We start from the raw sequence: 19539 nt of genomic DNA on the forward strand, positions 1-19539 counted from the left end.
TGGATGAATCTGGACCTTTTTATCTTGAAATTATTATGTAAAATATACAGAATCTAAAATGCAATTTCACATGATACTCTTACATCTGAGTATGCTGTGTGTGTGTGTGTACAGCTGTAGAAATACATGTGTATCAGGGAACTAGACATGACTGTGATGGGAGTATTTAAAAGGCAGGAATCAGGCCAGCATCAAAGTAGTGCTTTACTAGACTGGCATTCATTAACAACACCCATTTTCCAGTGGTAAGTTCTTACACATTATTAGTTATAATTGCTGCTTATTCAAATAGTCCCTAATAACCATTTCCTACATTAGCTGTGTTATTCAACACCACAGAGCTGATGCCCTGTAGTCAGCAGTGATGGCTGCAGTCAGGTTTGAGGATCTCTTTGATGAGGTAAGCTGGGGCCAAAGTCAAGAGTCATCCTTCCTCTTTTTTCTCATGCTTCCATGGTATTTTTATGATCCTTACAACCTCCCCAAAAGAAAGGGTGACTCTCACCTGCTCCTAACATAGATTATGTTTTTTTCCAGGAACAGGATTCGTTCATTTTTCCAGGCATGTTTTCTGCCTGTTCTACATCCACTGTTCATACCTTGCAGTTTATGCTTTGTACATGATTTTCATCGTACCCTGTTTGTGTAATTACATCGCACAACTCTCCTTTTGCCGCTTGCAGCTACGTATTACTTTTATATGTATGTTTAGCTGAGTCCAAGAGCTCAGACATTGTTGCTGATTATGCCATTAGTAGCATCACAAAATGTACAATCTCACAAACAGCTACAGTGTTGTTGTTTACTCATTTTAGTGTGCTTATGTTTAGATTCCAGGCAAGCAAATACCAAATATGCCCTCCTCAGTCTGTTTTGACTTTACGGGTGCAATAGGCTTCTGCTTTGTCAGCAAGACTTCTATTTAAGCAACATAAATATTTACTCCATAAGCTACACAGATATTTAAAATTCATAAATGTGTCATAACTTCTGCAGGAGTTACTTGAAAATAGTTTACTTCAGTACTCGGCATAAGAATTGGGCCATTGTTTATCAAGCAGGCTTGTACTCCCTCTCTCCTTTGGATGGAAGTTTCTTGCTTACTGCCACATACAAGGGCTTCTCTGGCATGTTTTCAGTTGGAGAGATTGAGGAAAATCAGAATAGTTTACCACATGATTCAAATAACTTTCACTTTTACTGTTTTACCTTCTTTGACATGAATGCTTATTTACATTCTAGAGCTTCAACATTTATAACTAGAAAAAAAAAAATCATACGCTGTAGACCAGTTCTGCATTATATGGTCCTGTAGGACACGTGGTCTGGGATTCATGTGCTTGTCTGCCAAACAGATAATTTCTTTTGTGCGCAGGGCGCAGCGTTTGCACTGCAGAACCACAGACAAATGGACAGGCATCATAAACCCACTACGCTGCATGCATGCAGAGCAGCTCATGCTACCAGACATCTGATGAACTAGTAGTAGAAGAATATATTCCTTCCATTCTTGGGCCAAGAGAAATTAAGTTGCCTAACCCACCTGTGAAGGCAGCACAGACATACCATAGTCCAAATATACCCTTCCAGCAGTAGGAACGCTGCAATTTTTTCTTTTTATTGCATCTCGTTGTGAGTAGCATCACTAAAATATAGAAGCTCTGCCTCCTCTATGGGCATGTAACAGATTGCTAAAACCTCCAGGGCCACAAGTGGGAAATATCTGTAGAAGGGCATGGAGGGTCGGTGCTGAAGGACCCGCTTCACTTCTCTCTGACACCCTTCTTCATTTTTCCTCCCTGTAACACTCATCATGAAAGTTCAAGTTATTGAGGATGGACTCAATAACTTGTGTACTTTCACTCTAACCATGGAAGGTCAACTAAAGGTAAAGCAAAACCAAACCAAAGTGAAACAGATCAGCTGAAAATACAAGGCTTTTAGTCTAAGGACTCAGAGTAACAGCTCCCTTTTTGGTGGATTTCTCGAAATCTAAAGAGATTAAAGGGTAGAGCTACATTTATCTGAACAATTGATTTTTTTTTCTTTTCTTTAGGTCACTGCTGGAATATAAAAAAACCATTGATTTTGGGATTAACCCATTTTCTTGTATTTTCTTAATTAATAGGGTTTCTGCTTTCTCTTTTTTTTTTCTGAGTGGAAAGTAGGAAGAGATTACAAAATGTTTTGGTTTTAATTAAATATTTAAGTATCTTAAATATTTTGCTGCCTTTAAACCCAGCTTTTAAAAGTGAAACTGAAGCAAATATGTGATGGAACATTTCAGCAGTCTGGTGATAGCTTTAGCTTTTAGCAACTAGTCTGAGATACCCATCTAGGCATCCTCACAGTCAGTGAAGAGAAATTAGCCATTCAGCTCATACTAAAATACAAACAAAACAAGTAGAACAGATTGTGTTGGGAAAGCACTATTTGTGACACTTTATTACAAAGACCCTTACAGTTTACATTAATTTACACTAAAATTAGTTAACTTTTAGATGACTAATTATAAATGTGGCTAATCCCATTCAAGAGATTAGCTCTGGCGTCAAGGGGATGTTTTTAACAAATAATATTTTACTGGAAAAGTATACTGGAAAAATTTTAATCTTTTTTTTAAAACTGGTTTTTCATGCATTTTTTGAACAGAATGAATGGTTTGAAATAAATGTTTTAGTTCCTTTGTGTATTTCAGTAATAGCTGAACAGAAAATTGCCATCTAGGTGTAGTCAGATATGCAATATGAAAATAGGAAAATATTTTTCAAAGCAGAATGAGCAGAAGAAAAGTCATCAAGTTGTGTCTTCAAAATTTTCTTTAAAAAGATAAATATACAAGAGGAATGTTAAGTTGTTATTTCTTACCTCTCAATATTAGTGGGCTGTTCACTTCTTTTATCTTTTACTTCACCACCAACATATCAGAGAGAAATGAGGGGTGAAACAAAAGTGTGCTATGTTGATTACTGTCATAAAAGCTGGATTTTATTGATTATATTATGTGTATCAGTAGCTTTATTGTTCTGAATCTTGAGTCATAAAAATTATGCTTGGGAAGCAATTTTCCTAATTATTACAAAAACTCCTTGAATTTATGATTTTCTGTGAATACTTAGGAATATTTTCTTCCATACACTATTTATTACAAACATTTTGAATATTATCTATTTTATGTTAGCATTATCTTGTTGACATCAAGAAAATCAACCTCTTTTAAGATCTCAATCTTATGACAAAGTAGCATTTAAATTCAGATACTCTGAAGAGTCAAGGATATTTTAAATAGTAATGATTAGAAAAAAAAAAAGTAAAAAAAGAAATTACATCTTAATGGCGTTGTTGTTGCCAGGAGATTCCAGCTACTGCTTATGAGATTAATGTGTCCTTTTTATTTTTTTTTAATTTAGAAGTTGATTAATGAATAGATAAACAACTAAAATGCCAACCTTTTAGTAAATTTGTGTAGAAGCTTCCAATGTATAATCTGATTAAGCAGCAGCAATAACAAAAAATCTTGAAAGAAAATTGATCACACAAAGGCCAGGGGACAAAACGTAGGCCACGCTTTCAATTGTTCCTTTAACCTGTCAAGCTGCACCTTCCTCGTGCTGCAAACAACCACTTTAATTAATATTGGTTACTGTGAGAAATGGGATATAGCGTTAGATAGACAATTTGTCTATCTAAGGTACAATGTTTATTATGGTCTTCTGTTCAGCCTGTGTGTAATTCAAAACTATAATTAATTTAGCTATCACCACCCAGCTCTGTAGATGTAACAGGGTTTTGTTATAGCTTAGGAACTGTCAAGTTTTCACAAAGAAGATAAAAGGCAAGACATTGCTCAGGAAGACCTCCTTGGCAAGTTTCAAGTTTTTCTGCAACAGACTACAAATTGTTAAACATTTTTTTTAATGTGTTCTTAATATAATTTAACAATATATCACAGTGACATAAATAGCTAAACTATTTTAAGTTAAACTTTTAATTTCCAAATATTCAGTCTAACTTAGTGATTAAAAATACCAGCCTAATAGTTTCAGTCTGGCAAAGATGCAAAAAACTGAAAACAGGCATCTGTTACAAAACCAAGTTAGATCATCATAGATGTAGTCACCTCCACCACTAATGTGAATGTTCTAGAGCTTGAAGAATCTTAAAAATAACCCATAAAAATTAAAAATGGTTCAGAAATAAAAATTGTTATTGTCAGGTGCCCTTGCTCAAAGCTTTGCCACTTACATGAGTTAGAATGAAAAAGAGAGAACAAACAAGCTCGATGGCTCCCACAAGTTACAAATTACTTGAGGAAGAGTTGAGAATTTTTACCATTTACTCATATATGCTTACAGCCCCAGTTGTTAAATCAGGAGAAGATATGTGATGTTTATTTTGCAGACATATCTGAAGTGTTTTGTGATCTTTGTATGTAGTTTAGGACAATAATATATATTTTATCTGTAAAGCACTTAGGTAGCCTTAGGGGTCTCTGAACAAGCTGTCTTAATATTTAAAATGGTATAGATGCACTGCTGCGAAAAGTTTAGACGTGGTGATCTTATCCATCCATTGTGCTTCTATAAACATACACAGGAATGGATTTTATATGCCACATATCCTTTTACAAATGCAGGTTCTGTAAGTGGAAAAAACAAGCCCAAAACAACACTGTGGTTTCTTGTAACCATTTACAAGTCTCTAAACATTTTTTTTTCTTTTCCATTGGGTGGTTTGTTCTTTTTTTATTTTCGTTTGGTGTTTTTTTGGTGGGGTGGGGGTGTTTTTGTAGCATGATTCATATGGAAGTTGACCCCAAAAGATATGGAATGTCCACAATTCCCAGTGAATTCTTGGTGAAGTGGAGATGCTCAGTACTTTGCAGGGTCAAACCAATACAGAACTACATGCAGTTCTTTGGGTATTTATTGGGTTTTTTTTTAGAATTTCTGCACAATGTGAAGAAAGGTTTGTAGGACTTTTTTGGCTTGGTGATACCATCTTCAGTTCAGCCAGGAGTTTGAAAAATAAAGCCAGAATAATTGCTAAAACAGCACTTTTCTGACAGAAATGCATAATATGTTTTGACATTTATGTGTCTGTTTCATAAATTGTTAATTTGATATTTGTTTTCTGAACATCTGGTACTGTATTTAAGAACTTGCTGTTGGCCTACACTCTGTTTTAGTTTTGGATTTCAGATGTAAAGATAATACTTTCTAATATTGTTTAGACATGTGCCTTCTCCTATAATCCAAAGGAAAACAGCTTGAACCAAAGATGCAACATACTGCAAAAAAGCTCCTACTTCACTTTGTCCTTTCAGGAAGAATCCATTTAGCATAACAGAATGCTCAAGAAATACTGGTAGTATGAAAAATGAACTAAAAATTAAATTACAGGGGAAAGACTTTGGCTGGGGTGGCTGGGAAGAAATAACTTTGCTTGGTACTCTTCCCCTTGCTGTGTCTTTCTGTCTATTGAGAGAAAGTGATAAGGTGTGTGAGAGAAAGTGAGAGAGAAGACAGAGAGAGAAGGAGGGAGGGAAAGAGGCAAAGAATGAAGGGAGGAAGGAAAGGAGGAAGGAAAGCAGGAAGGGAGGGAAACCAAAACAGCAGCAATATCAAAAATAATAAATATGTTTTGGGACAAGAATATTGATCTAATGAGATTTTAAATAAATGAATCCTTGTGTTGCTCACCCATATGTAAAACAACTGAGGTATAGCTTAGGTAAAAGTGTCTTTAGGTCAAGAATTAGATTGACCGGTGGAATAATACTAAAAATGCCTAGTCTTTGTCTTTATTAAAGCTATTTTTTTTCCCCACAGATATAAATCTACAGTAGTAACTGCCTTGGACAATTAATTTTTTTAAAAAAGATAAAAATGTGTAAAAGGAATGTATCTTCAACTGACTTCTTAGTACCGGTGTTGCTTGGGACTAATACATATGTAAATAATTATACATAGTTGCTAGCAGTATAAGAATCCTGACTGTTTATCTGCATAGAAGGCGGCCTCCATTTGATAAACAGATGTGGAATAACTTTGATGCCTGTGGTTAAAATAAATATACAAACAACAAAGCTAAACAACATTATCCCATCAGATGTAATCAAAACAGCTTAGCAATTATCAATAAACAAGTTAACAAAGGTTTATCCCTTGCAAGAAACAAGCAGTATACCACATCTCAATGTTATCAAGCTAGAATTTAAAATTACTTTGAATTTTGTTTAACATTTTGCAGCACAGTGAAATCCTGGAGACTTGATCCTTAATGCTGAGGACAACTTTGGTGTCAGGAGATCCCATTCTCTTTAATGGTAGTGGATGTCCCTGTACAAATGAGAGACATAAATTGGTCCATATCAGGAAGATGGCAAGTGGCTTTAAGACTCAGGCGATGGATATGACTTGATAGCCATGACCTAACCTAAAAAGCCTAAAAAGGGAAAATTACTGAACTAGAACAGAAGACTGGAGGAATGTACTCAGCCTGAAAGAACATGGTGATAAAGCAAAGATTTATTTTCCTTTTTAATTTTTTTTTTTGTTAAATGAAATGTTCTGAACCAACAGGCCTGTTTAATAATATTTTGTTTAAAAAGGGACCTTGCTTTAAACTGTAATGAAATTCATCCTAAGAAATCAGACATGCTTTGGCATCTCTTATGTACACTGTACAAGAAGAAACTAGCTGTAATTTTAGGTTTTGAAAGACTGAAGATCCTACTGGAAAAGTATTAACTAATTTTAATACACTGAGTATAGGATGTGCACAGAAGTTGTTTAGGAACCACTCAAGTGGGACAATTAAAAGACATTCATTCGTGAAGGTTGGTTTTGTCCAGGGGGGCTGGGTTTTATTTTTCTGGTGGTCTGCATTATTTCCAGTACAATATTCTGTACATCTTGTCAGATTCAAGATATAAATAAAGGTGGATTACAAAATGAGGGAAGGATCTTGGCACAGCAGAACAAATGAAACTGCTATTTGAGGAAGACAGCAACCAAAAAAATGTTTGTTAGCAGGCCACACAGCAACTTACCAGATTCTTTGTTGTATAAATGAATGCGTATAGCTATATACATCTATGCGTATCTTTGTACGTATGTATGTATTTATATACACATATATATTCAAGCAGCTTATACATGCAAATTCATAAGAATGAAAAATGTGATGCAAATATGTATAGGCTAATAGAACAAAATAGTATAAATAATAGTCCCTCAAATCTACCTTAGGCTTAACCCTAACTGCCCAAAAGACTGTATTTTCTATAGGGACATAAAAATGGTCATCAACTCTATCACCATCAAATTCTAGTGGAGGCAGGTCTCTGGTGCTTTACTAAAAGTAAATACATGAGCTTAAGTCCTGGCATATGAGTAGGGGCTTAAGGTTATCTCACTTTTTTATCTGGCAGTTTCATTCAGTTGCAAAAGTATAAAGGACAATACAGGCAATCATATGTGTGATTGTCTAACAGCTAAACCAGTCCCAAATAAAGTTATTTTTCAATGATTCCTTAACAGTCACTTACCCTTACTACTGGTAGGTCCAACAAACAGCAGCAACATCAGAACCGTACTGATGAACAGACAGATAGAACATATGGTGGTCATGCTTGATGTTCTGTCTTCATGGCAACACATAATCATTGGATGCACGCACACTGGATGTTTTAGAACTTCATCCACAAAATACTCTCTGTTTGGGTGTAAGCCATCTTAACTAAAATAGCACACCTCTGCCAAGCAAGTTACACAAAAACCAGAAACAGTCAGGGCTGGTCCAGGTTAATGATAACACTTCTGCAGTTAAATCTGTTCATATGTACACTATACATTCCCACACCCTCTTCCCTCTAGGGTATAAAGAAAACTACTTAGAGGAAAGGATTTATTTCCCTTCAGTTCCTGTTCTTATCTCTTCACAAATCCCCACCAGGTTGTTTTGTGCAGGATTCTGAGTCATGAGAGGGGGGAATGCCCCTTTTTGACTCTATATTGTGTTAAAATTCAAGTGTTGTCTCTGTGTTGTGTTAACATTCCAGTGCAAATAAAGCTATTTCAAGTCAATGGACTTGATTCAACAATGGAGTGCTCTAGTTTTAGGTGACTCCAAGGAACGTAGCTGCATTGATTTCAGTGTACTGCAGTGGTTAGCTGAGATCAATATTGGTAACAGTATTTGTAAGAAGGCAATATCCACAAAAGATTTTCTTCACTGGCTAGGGCTGAACATGCACTCATGTACTCCCAACTTCTACCAACGACCTGCATAGAGAGTATTGAATTTTTTTGCAGGTCTGTGGCAAATGTTGCTCAATAAAACTGTACTATTAAAAAAAAAGCTTGCCAGTTGATCTTTGTCTGAAATATTGAAAGGACAATTCATCATTATATTGTAAGGACTGACTGCATTACTGTAACTGAGGGTAATGCTTGGTTCCTCAATTTCTCCAAAATAACCAGAGCCTGTTTTCTTTTTTAATTTCATAATTCCTGAGAATTAGGTACAATTTTCAATTATGTTTAACTGAGTCCACTCTACATAATTGTCTCTTTGCAAAATAATTGAGAAGAAAATGACCTTCCAAAAGGTCCTATCCTTCTAATGTAGTGACAGTTTAGAAAGTGTTTAGCTGAAAAAAATTGAAAATATAGCAAAACAGCTGATGAAAATTTAGGTCTTCTATAGTGTCACAGATATTCATCATTAATGCCTTTTATTGCCATCTTCTTTAACTGCCTCTGTGGATTCTTAAGTGTATTTGGTTTGGGTTCTTTTCCCTTCTACTTCCTGGATTACAGGAATTTTGATTGCTTTTGCTAAGGTGGTTCTTATTACCTTAGCAGTTGGCAGTCCTTGTGGGCTGCTGACTAGTAGCACTCTATAGAAGGCATTTTTGCAGCTGTAATCCAGAACACTTAAGAAAATGGAAACAGAATTCATGAAACAGTGTTATTAATTAAAAAAATAATTAAAGGACCAGAGGTAACAAAGGAAAACTTTCTAATACTAGAAAATAATGTGTCATATCTTACATACTACAGAGTTTTTTCTTTTTATTTTAATTAATACAAAAAATGCCAGAGGGCTCGATCCTTGATGCTGCTGAACTCCACTGCAGGGAAAAAGAACCAGAGCATTGGTGCTTGGCCTTATTTTTTCACTTATAAATTGCCCTGATTGCAGGCATCAGTGGAGCTGAAGAGATGTAGCGGAACAAGATCTTATTGCCACTCTTTCTCAAGCCTGCCTGACTGCAAACTTACCTGTCAGAAAACAAGCTGCGCAACTGCAGCTACATCAATGCCTGGCTCTCTAAAGTACACAGGACCTTGGTGTCACTTCAGCAGCTGTTCATGAGATTTGCTGTGTGATCTCATTCTCCTCAATTTAATACAAATCAAAGGCATTCAGTACTGGGCAGGATTAGCTCCCTTGTTTTTTTGCACTGATGAGGGAGGTAAAATGCTATAACAAGAAAGGAGGAAAAAGAGTAGGGAAGGCATTATTGTTAAAAGGTAAGGCAGTGAAGGCCTATAATGAATGTAATAGCCATTTTTAGTAGTTTCATTCATTTTTACTTACTGTTGAGTACTTAGGGTTTGCACTCACAAGAAAGCAGCAGTGATGGAAGTCAAATAACACTGCTTCCAGAAGTCCCCTGGAAATGTTATGCCACAGCCAGATGCTCAGTGTTTCATGACTAGATCTAGTTGGGAAATAAAATGTGTAAAAGGCTTCCATGAGAAAATGTCAATTTAACAACAAAAATAGATTACTAATCGTTTGATTTAGGCAATAATTAATTTAGAAAAAAAAAAAAAAGTGTTTGAGGAGGAGACTTTTGAACTTCAAAATCCTAGTTTGACATTTCACAAAGGAAAGTTCAGATTTCCATTCCAAAATCATTTTACTTTGAATTGTAGATAGAAAGACACAAAGAATACAAAATATTACAAATGCAGAAGAGCATTCTGACTTGTTTTGGAAAAGAAATATTAAAAATTTTGGCTTTTTAACCTGAATTGAGATTATTTAAAGAAATAGATACTTTGTTTTCATGAGATAGGTAACCAGTTTTGGCTATTACTTGCGTTGGTTGAATGCTTTTGATGGTCCCAAGAATATCCCTTTTTCTCTCAGTTTTCAGCATAATCTACCAATGTGTCAAAGCTGCTCTGATCTATTTAAGCTTCTGCAAACTTTTTTGATCCTGAGTTGTGTTGTCCTTTCTCAGGGTTGAGTAGTGAATTATTCCTCAAGTGGTCTTCACGTTCAGTGAGCCCAGTGTTTTCTGGAGCATATGGACCTAATCATGTCTCTTGAGCTTCAAATTAGCTTTGCTGCACCTCTTGCACACAAGGCCACACAATACACCAGTGATTATTGCAGTGCCTTTTGGAGGATTAAAAGACCTTCTAATAGGCCAGTGCAGCCATTAACTTTTAACCCTTGTACTGATTAAACATGACTGAGTCAAGACCCAAAAACGAGACATAAATTGGCATTCTGTGCTACATGATATCTGAGGAATAGCCAGGTGACCCTCTAGACTATTCTGTTCAGTAGTAGGAATAAAAACAATAGTCCTAAACAGAAGATTCACATGGATGGCAGATCACACATACACATCCATATGCACACAAAGTCATTGGGATAGCTCCGTTAATGGCAGATTCTACAGTTAGTCAGGAGTCTTTGCCTGTGGAGAGTTTTCCAGTTTGTGAAAGATAGAAAGTTTCCAAGATTCTCCGAAAGCCTACAAAACCACATTAGTATCCTTGGGACACCCAATATAACAGAGGGATTGCTCCTCTTTTTCATCATGAAAAAAATCTGATATCCAGAAGGTACCCATAGACACAGGCACACGAGCACGTATAAACCACGAATTTCCTTAAACTGCATACCAAGCCTACCCTAGACAATTACCAGAAAAGGTTTTATTTGCAAAAGTTTTGGATCATAACCTTTTTGTACTCTCTTCATTACTGGTTAGTGATTGATCTTCAGCTAGAAAGAAAACTGTACGCTGTCAGAGCTACAGATAAAAATAATATCTGTATCAGAAAAAAATGTAGACATATTTGCCATTTTTGCCTAATTGTAACTGACTCTCCTGCAAGTTTCCTAACATTTTTATGTAAAAAGCCCTCTGAGCTGGTAAATATTAAGGCACAGTAACAGCCTTTCTTACAAGTGCATTCCCTATGATACTCGTATGTAAGACTGAATAATGGACAGTATTGTCCCATGCTGTGACGTCAGTAAAACCTCAAGGAATTTACTTGTTTTAATTACAACACCTGGAGTAATAAGGTTTAATTTTTTTTTTTTGTTTTGTTTTCTTCTTCTACCTGTAAAGACTTTAACACATTTCTGACTCCTGTGAAATACCAGCTAATAATAGAGAATGGTCATTGCCATGTGCAGGGAGATAAGATTTTCAAAATATTTATCCATATTAATATCCATATCCAAATATACATTTTCCATTTCTTTCTGGACCTGCTGAACCAGAGATTAAGGACTCAGTACACCTAATGTGTGTCATTTTTCCCCCATGTACTATAGTAAGATTGGAGAAATGGAGTAAATAACAGATTGGGGCCTATGTTGCTAGGTAACATAACATCTATGCATATATCTGCTTCCCGTAGGATTATGATCTCCCTTCTGATTTTGTAAAATTATTCACCCAATATAATTTGGATGCTTTGCAGGTGATTTTCAGAGGGGATATATATATTGTTCAATCCAAAGGTCTTCTGTGTAGAACTCAACCCTAAGTGTTTAATTACATTTTCTTCTGTGTACTTTTTTACATGATAGTGTGTGGATGAATTTGCCCTATCACATATGCATAGCAATACATAGTTGTACACCAAAATAAACAAAGATGAAGTTAAGAAAAGGTAAAGAAGTTGTAATTCACCAATTAAGAATTAAAGTTAAAGATCCTTATCTTTCTGTGTAAATACTACCAAGCAGACCTATAAAACATCCATTCATGAACTCAAGTATAGGAGGATTGGGGGAAAGAAAGACATTCCTTATTATTAACAAGTTACTGAAGTGTAAAGTATGCAAATGGATCATCAAAATTAAGATGGGGATTTTTTATTAAAAAGTAGAGTGAGAAGGTAGGTATGAAACAAGCAGAGATTAATCCAATGAGTCAGAGGAATATTTACTTCCCCAAGGATGCTGATGAAATCCCAAATATAGATATCATGCTACCTGGTGAAGCTGAAGTAAAGAAATGTGCAGATTGTTTTAATATAAGGATTTATCTATCTAGTGCATCCCTATGTTTTTGTTTTCCTGTGGTGACAACTTCACTGTCCAGTAGATTTCAAGAAGAGCATGTCCCATTGTCATTAGCAACTCCAGTTAGCATAACACAGGCCACAGAACAGTAATTGCTAATCTCTACCTTTTACCTCCAGTTCAGTCTAGCAGAGCACACTCATCTTAACCTTGGCAAGAGGGAAACAGAGAAAAAGTAAAATCCCAACATGAATTATAGAGTTTTGGCTTCTGACTATTATCACTGTACAAATCATCCCAGCCTGAGGCAGTTCCATAAGTCTTGAAAAAAAAGTTTGCATTCTGGAAGAAGAAATATGACAGCAATACATGTAATTCTTATGGCAATAAATATATTCCTTAAGTTTATCAATATAAGATATATGTATCAACGTGATATCAGTTTGGCCTGCCTAAGCTCCCTCCAGAATTATTAGTGAGAAGAGATAGATGAGGTAGGTAAGGAAGGAAAGAAGGAAGGAGAGATTTTTGTTTTCTTTCAGGATTTTAGAGACCTTTTTTTGGCCATATCTACTTTTCACTCCCTCCATTAGGTCAGATAGGAATAATAAAATTCTTTTTTCTTTTATGTTCCATGATGATTAATTTTCTTTTACCTTTCCCCTTTTTGTTTAATCTCCCTCAAAAGAAAAAGAAGAACAACCCAGAAATCTAGCTTGCAGTCTTGACCACTGACCTTCATGGGGAGACAAAAGAAAAGAAAGCACTGAAAGGTGAAAAAAGATTTATTACTTCTTATGAATAGAAACATTGCTTTCATTAGCAGAATTTGCCCTTCACTCCATTTCTCTTTTTCTTTTCCTATTTCCTCACACCATTCTCCTTGGCCTAAAGACTACAACTGCAAAAATCAAAGACCAGATAAACCCTCTCCAACAAAGATTCTGTCTCCTCTTAGAACATCTTAATCCCTTTGGTACCCTCACCTCTCTGAAACCCTCCGTTGAAGACCACATAGCAGCACTACCTCAAAAAATCCTCTGCTAAGTGTTCATCGTCTTTTTCACAGAGAAATTCTAATGCATAGGTTATCCTGAAGTCCATCTCTCCATTCACTCTTCAGTTTGTGAGAGTTAAGGGATATCCAACTGTGGTCATAGTCTGAACAGGAGGAAGAATGGAACTCCCTCAAAGCACTTCACCTTTATGTGTGGTCATGCAACTGTGCTCATGACATCTCTTAATATTTTGTTTAAAAAACATGTATTTTAGGTTACTTCTATTTCATAATTTCATAACTTCATTTTTTAACCCTATAATTAGATATTTCAGATAAATCATGAAATGATCAGAAAAGCAGTCAGAAAAATATCGCTTTTTTATATGATGAAGAGTAACTAATGTGTAGCTGTTATTTTAAAAGCCAGAAGATTGACTCATATCAATAACAAAGTCAAGACTTGATCTTTTTTATATCAGGCTAATTATTTATTAATTTATATAGGTATAATGTTAAAGCCTTAATTCTTCAAATAATATGAATATCCTTCTTTAAGAATTATGTTCTGTAGTACTTCAAGAGTAAATTTGAAAGAATGCAGGGTGTATCAAGATTTATTTCACACCTGTACACATTTAAAAATATGTTTTCGTTATTATTCTCTACACCTACATAAAACAGCCTCAGAAGAGTTATGCAATAAGACATAATTTTTACAGTGTTAGATAAACAAAGAAAAAGGAGACAGATGTAACCTTGCAATAGATAGTCAAATAATCCTCATACACTGAAGTTTTAAGAACTGAATAACCATATATCATTTTAAATTACTTCCTAGTTTGTGTAATTTTTGAAAGCCGAGCTTCTTAATAGTGTCTTTAAAAACAAACCTTTTAAAATCTGAACTGCTTTCCTTTCCTTCTAAACAGAGCACACATCATACAAAATGAAAACATTTACATCATATAAAGCAACAGACAGATATGAAATATAAAGTGCAATTTATACTCAAGGTTAGTTTGAGACAATGTTGGAAATAATTTCAAACATAAACCTAACAAATATGCTTAACAATAATTGCAGTCCACATTTCCTCTAAAAATGTTCTCTGTTTTTTGCTCAGTGTGAAACATAACATTATTTTTCCATTTGACAAAAACATATCCCATAAACCATTTGTACATCACATGTGTTTCAGATTCTGACATAAATCAGGCAAAACGGAAGCCAAAGTCTGCAGCATATGGGCAAAATGAATGGATATTTACAAAGGCTGCATATATAGCTCATAAATGCCTTTTTAAATTATTTATTTCAATAAAAAAAGGAGCAGCCATTCATTTTAGTCTTGCCTAAGAGTAAATATTTGTCAGTTTGGCAACAGTTTTCCATTTTGGATAGCTGTTTCTAACACAGATAAAAAGGCATGAGTTGAGGTTATTGAAAGAAACACTAAAAAGGAAAATCTTGATCCTGGAGGGAAGATGAATATATTTCTCTTTACTTATTTCCAGCTACTTAGCTGTTGAGATTTATTTTTTATATTCTTCCTCATTTTACATTTTCCAGCAATCTCAGGCAATAAGAATTATTTTCAAAGAATTGCTTTAACAATCTTCATTGGTATAAATCTTCAAAATATAATGTGTTTTGTGTAGGATATAGCCAACCCTACTTCCAGTATTTTTTTATAGCACATATCAAGTCATAAGAAGGAAAAAAAAAATTCGGGTTTCTTCCACCTCTTTCACTGACCTTTGAGTTTATATTGTAAATGGTTTCCAGTTTAAACATCTGTTTTCATCTGCAGACCCTTTCTAATTTCGGATGTACCTTTGGAGAAAATTTTCTAAGAATAGGGGTTGTTCTTAGCATTAGAAAAGTCTGTCAGACAGTGATTGATAAAACAGAAAAAATGCAGCCTCCTAGCATCTATTCCTAAATCAAAAAGTGTACTTTACTCTCATTTGTAATTTCAGAACTAGTTTGCATAGAACAGCAGCTGGCTTATTAAAAGCATGTATGTTGAATGTTTTGCTGCCCTCACCAGGACACCATATAATTTTGCATTTTATTTGGCAAACTCCTAGTTAAATTGACTGACAGTCATATTCTGTGCAATTAATCAGCTATAATGAACAGTACAGTGATTTATGTCACATGATATATGTACAACTGCTATGAGCTCCAATTGTTTTAACAGAAATTAGGAGAGGCCTAGTTGATCAGAGACCTACAAAAACATGGAATAAAAACTAACTTCCTGAAGATGTCTAAGGCAGATATTTTAAAATCTATTGATGCAGAATCAGAAAAAATGAACATTCGTTCATTGACTAAAACAATAAATACATTAGCAAGCTCTCCTTGTGCGGATACTTCTCTCTGCTGAAGACCTGGGATACAAAACTCACTGTTTTATCCTCAATGTTTACATCGCTGATCATTCTCTAAATAGGAGAGAGAAACATCAGCTTGTTAGCAAAAAAATGTTCAGCTGGTGGCAGAAGCATATCTCTAATCAAAGCAGAGGGAAAAGTTCATTGCCATTAAGACAATATTTTAGAAAATTTGTAACTACAGTACTGTAACACTTACCTGTGACAATGAATTATATAGACATTGGCATATAAAATACTCTCTGTCGTTGATTGTTACCTGTAGACTTTTCTTCAAGTTTACATATTTTACAAGTTTCAGTGACTGGGAACTCATTGCTTCTATGTTAGGATGACCGATGAATCTGTGTAGTATTCCTTGACCACTGAACTACCTCGGTTTTAACTTGATAGAAAATTTATTATTAAGGTAGACAGAAATTATGAGATACAGACTTGTTAAAAATAACAACACACCTTTCTTTCTGTAACAAATCTTCTGTTATTTAGAAAGCTTATAAGATAATAATCTTAAAAATACACTGTTTTAGCAATAAATTTTTTAGCCTTCAAAGGAGATAAAAGCAAATACATTTCTCTAGGCAGATCATTGACATTAATGGGTAACACAAAGTTCAAGAGTGAACAATGAACATTCTCTCTCCTTGCCATTTTTCTACTGAAATAAAACCCTTGCATGAAAATTGACAGATTATCTAACAAATTCCCTAGCCTGAGAAATAAGCAACAGGCCTTTTAGGTACACTGGGGATCATATTTGCCCAACAGTAGACAGAACCTAAAATAAATGATCTAATATCAGCTGGATCAGCCTCCAAAATTTTTCATCATATTTAGTGCCTATGGTATTACTAAACCTAGATGAAAAAATTAAAAGACTTTATAAGTATTTTCCTGTAACTGCATATCATTTAAAAAAAGGAAAAAAAAAAAGGAAGGTTAAATCCTCAGATATCCCTGAACAGCTAGATTTTTAAAGATAGAATATTTTCTATCCAAATCTATTTCCAAGAAGCTTACATAGCTGAAATGCTGACTTTGGTATTGTTCCTTCTAGACTTCATGCTACGCTGTTATTTCACCATCTAAGAAATCAGTTTCCAATATAGGACACAAAACCAGTCATTGTCTTCAAAAGTGCAGCAAAGAGGCTCCAGAATGGAGGGCCCCAGATTCTGTCAGTCTCTGGGTCTAGTTCTGACTTTTAAAAAGTCACAAGAGTTGTGTACAGTAACTTTGGACATGCTGCCTGAACAGCATAAGGGCAGTAAAAATCATCACACAGTTCTAAATCAGCATAAATGGTTCCTTTCATCTTTCTACCTTGTGTAGAGGGGCATCCGGAAGAAAGAGGAGCACCCAGTATGTGAAGAATGTAATCTAATCCTTGAAAGAAGAGGTTAGAATTCTTTTTCTTCATCCTTCTAATTTGGGACAAAAACACGAGTGGTGACTGGTGGTTTTCTTTCTTTTCTCTCCTAGTCTGCCTTCAATGACTCTGCGGAGAAAGAGGACAAATTTTATTAGTCCTTTCCCCAGGCTGAACTGTGGTTTCTACAGTCTGTCATGTAAAAAATTACTAGAAAAACTAGAATAACTTTTTTTTTCCTTCCCCACCCACCCCCAGTGTAGCTTGCCAGCAGTGCTGCAATAAGAGAAAACTCTCATAACTCCCATTGCAACATGGGTACTTCTAGAAATCCAACAGAGCCATTGAAAAACATTTCAATGTTTTCAACTCCCTTACTCAGCCCCCACCCACCCCCAATCTCATTTTTGAACAGCTGGATAGAATAAAATATTTCCTTAAAGGCTGCAAAGAAAACTTAATAATTCTCAATGAATGTGCTCAAATTAGGCACATTCTGAGTGAGCTCACCAAGCAAGTGCAGGACAACCAGGGGATCAGGCCCAGCCAACATGGCTTCATGAAAGGCAGGTCCTGCCTGAACAACTTGATCTCCTTCTATGACCAGTGGATGAGGGAAAGGCTATGGATGTTGTCTACCTGGAGGACTGGTGAGGCCACACCTTGAATATTGTGTTCAGTTTTGGGCCTCTCACTGCGAGAAGGACATTGACTTGCTGCGGTGTTTCCAGAGAAGGGCAACGAAGCTTGTGAAGGGTTTAGAAAGCAGGTCTTATATGGAGAATTTGAGGGAACTGGGGTTGATTGGCCTGGAGGAGGCTGAGGGGAGACCTTATCAATCTCTACAACTACCTGAAAGGAGGTTGTAGTGAAGTGGGTGTTGGTCTCTTCTCCCAAGTTACTAGTGAGAGGATGAGAGGAAATGGCCTCAAGTTGTGTCAGGGGTGGTTTGGATTGGATACTAGGAAAAATTTCTTTACTGAAAGAGTGCTCAGGCATTGGAACAGGCTGCCCAGAGAGGTGGTGGAGTGACCATCCCTGGAGGTGTTCGAAAAATGCGTAGATGTTGCACTTCAGAGTATGGTTTAGGAGGCATGGTAGTGTTGTGTTGACAGTTGGACTTGATGATCCTAGGGGTCTTTTCCAACCTTAATAATTCTGTGATTCTACGATTCTATGATTCTATTAACTTTTTTTGGTTTAACACGATTGACTTCAAGGGCCACAAGTAGAAGGTAGACTACGGGTTGACAACTTCACTGCCATATATATTTAAAAAGAAGCACAAACACAGAATCACAGAATCACAGAATCACAGGTTGGAAGGGACCTCAGAGATCATCTAGTCCAACCTTTCTGGGAAGAGCACAGTCTAGACAAGATGGCCCAGCACCCTGTCCAGACGACTCTTAAAAGCATCCAATGTGGCTGAGTCAACCACTTCCCTGGGGAGATTATTCCAATGGGTGACTGACCTCAATGTGAAAAATTTCCCTCTGGTGTCCAGTCGGAATCTCCCCAAGAGCAACTTGTCTCCATTCCCCCTTGTCCTCTCCATGGGACTCTGTGTAAAAAGGGAGTCTCCATCTTCTTTGTAGCTGCCCCTTAAGTACTGGCACATGGGGATGAGATCCCCTCTGAGCCTCCTTTTCTCAAGGCTGAACAAACCCAGCTCTCCCAGCCTATCCTCATATGGCAGGCTTCCCAGTCCTCTGATCATCTTGGTGGCCCTTCTCTGGACCCCTTCCAGCCTGTCCACATCCCTTTTGTAGAGCGGGGACCAGAACTGTACACAGTACTCCAGGTGTGGCCTGACAAGCGCTGAGTAGAGTGGGATGATGACTTCTTTATCTCTGTTGGTGATGCCCTTTTTGATGCAACCCAGCATCCTGTTGGCCTTCTTGGTTGCAGCAGCACACTGTTTGCTCATGTTGAGCTTCCTGCCCACCAGGACCCCCAGGTCCCTTTCCACAGAGCTGCTCTCCAGCCAGGTGGATCCCAGTCTGTGCTGCACTCATGGATTATGTTTTCCCTGGTGCATGATCTTACATTTACCCTTGTTGAACTTCATAACGTTCTTGCTGGCCCACTCTTCCAGCCTATCCAGATCTCCCTGCAGAGCAGCTCTCCCTTCTGGAGTGTCTACTTCCCCACTCAACTTGGTGTCATCTGCAAACTTCATCAGGCTACACTTGACGCCATTATCCAGATCACTTATGAAGATATTGAATAACATTGGGCCCAATATCGATCCCTGGGGAACTCCACTAGTGACAGGTTGTCACTTTGAAAAGGAGCTATTTATCACCACCCGTCAGGTGCGGCCTGTCAGCCAGTTCCCCACCCGCTGCACAGACCACTTGTCTAGGCCATAACGCATTAATTTCTCCAGGAGGAGACTACGGGGGACCGTATCAAAGGCCTTGGAGAAGTCCAGGTAGACAGTGTCCACTGCCCACCCCATACCAACCAGGCAA

At 36.5% G+C, this 19539-nt stretch overlaps 1 long non-coding RNA gene across 2 annotated transcripts in view; it reads left to right on the top strand.

The window, feature by feature from the left end:
* Positions 1 to 19539, top strand: part of LOC142055492 (uncharacterized) — a 36960-nt gene that overhangs the window by 7144 nt on the left and 10277 nt on the right. For both annotated transcript variants that reach the window (XR_012659956.1, XR_012659957.1), the window contains exons 2-4: positions 12983 to 13067; positions 17026 to 17092; positions 17176 to 17261. This is a non-coding gene — a long non-coding RNA (uncharacterized LOC142055492). The remainder of the gene's footprint in view (positions 1 to 12982; positions 13068 to 17025; positions 17093 to 17175; positions 17262 to 19539) is intronic.

Source organism: Phalacrocorax aristotelis, chromosome 1 (genome assembly GCF_949628215.1).
Source record: "Phalacrocorax aristotelis chromosome 1, bGulAri2.1, whole genome shotgun sequence".
Taxonomy (NCBI): Eukaryota; Metazoa; Chordata; class Aves; order Suliformes; family Phalacrocoracidae; genus Phalacrocorax; species Phalacrocorax aristotelis.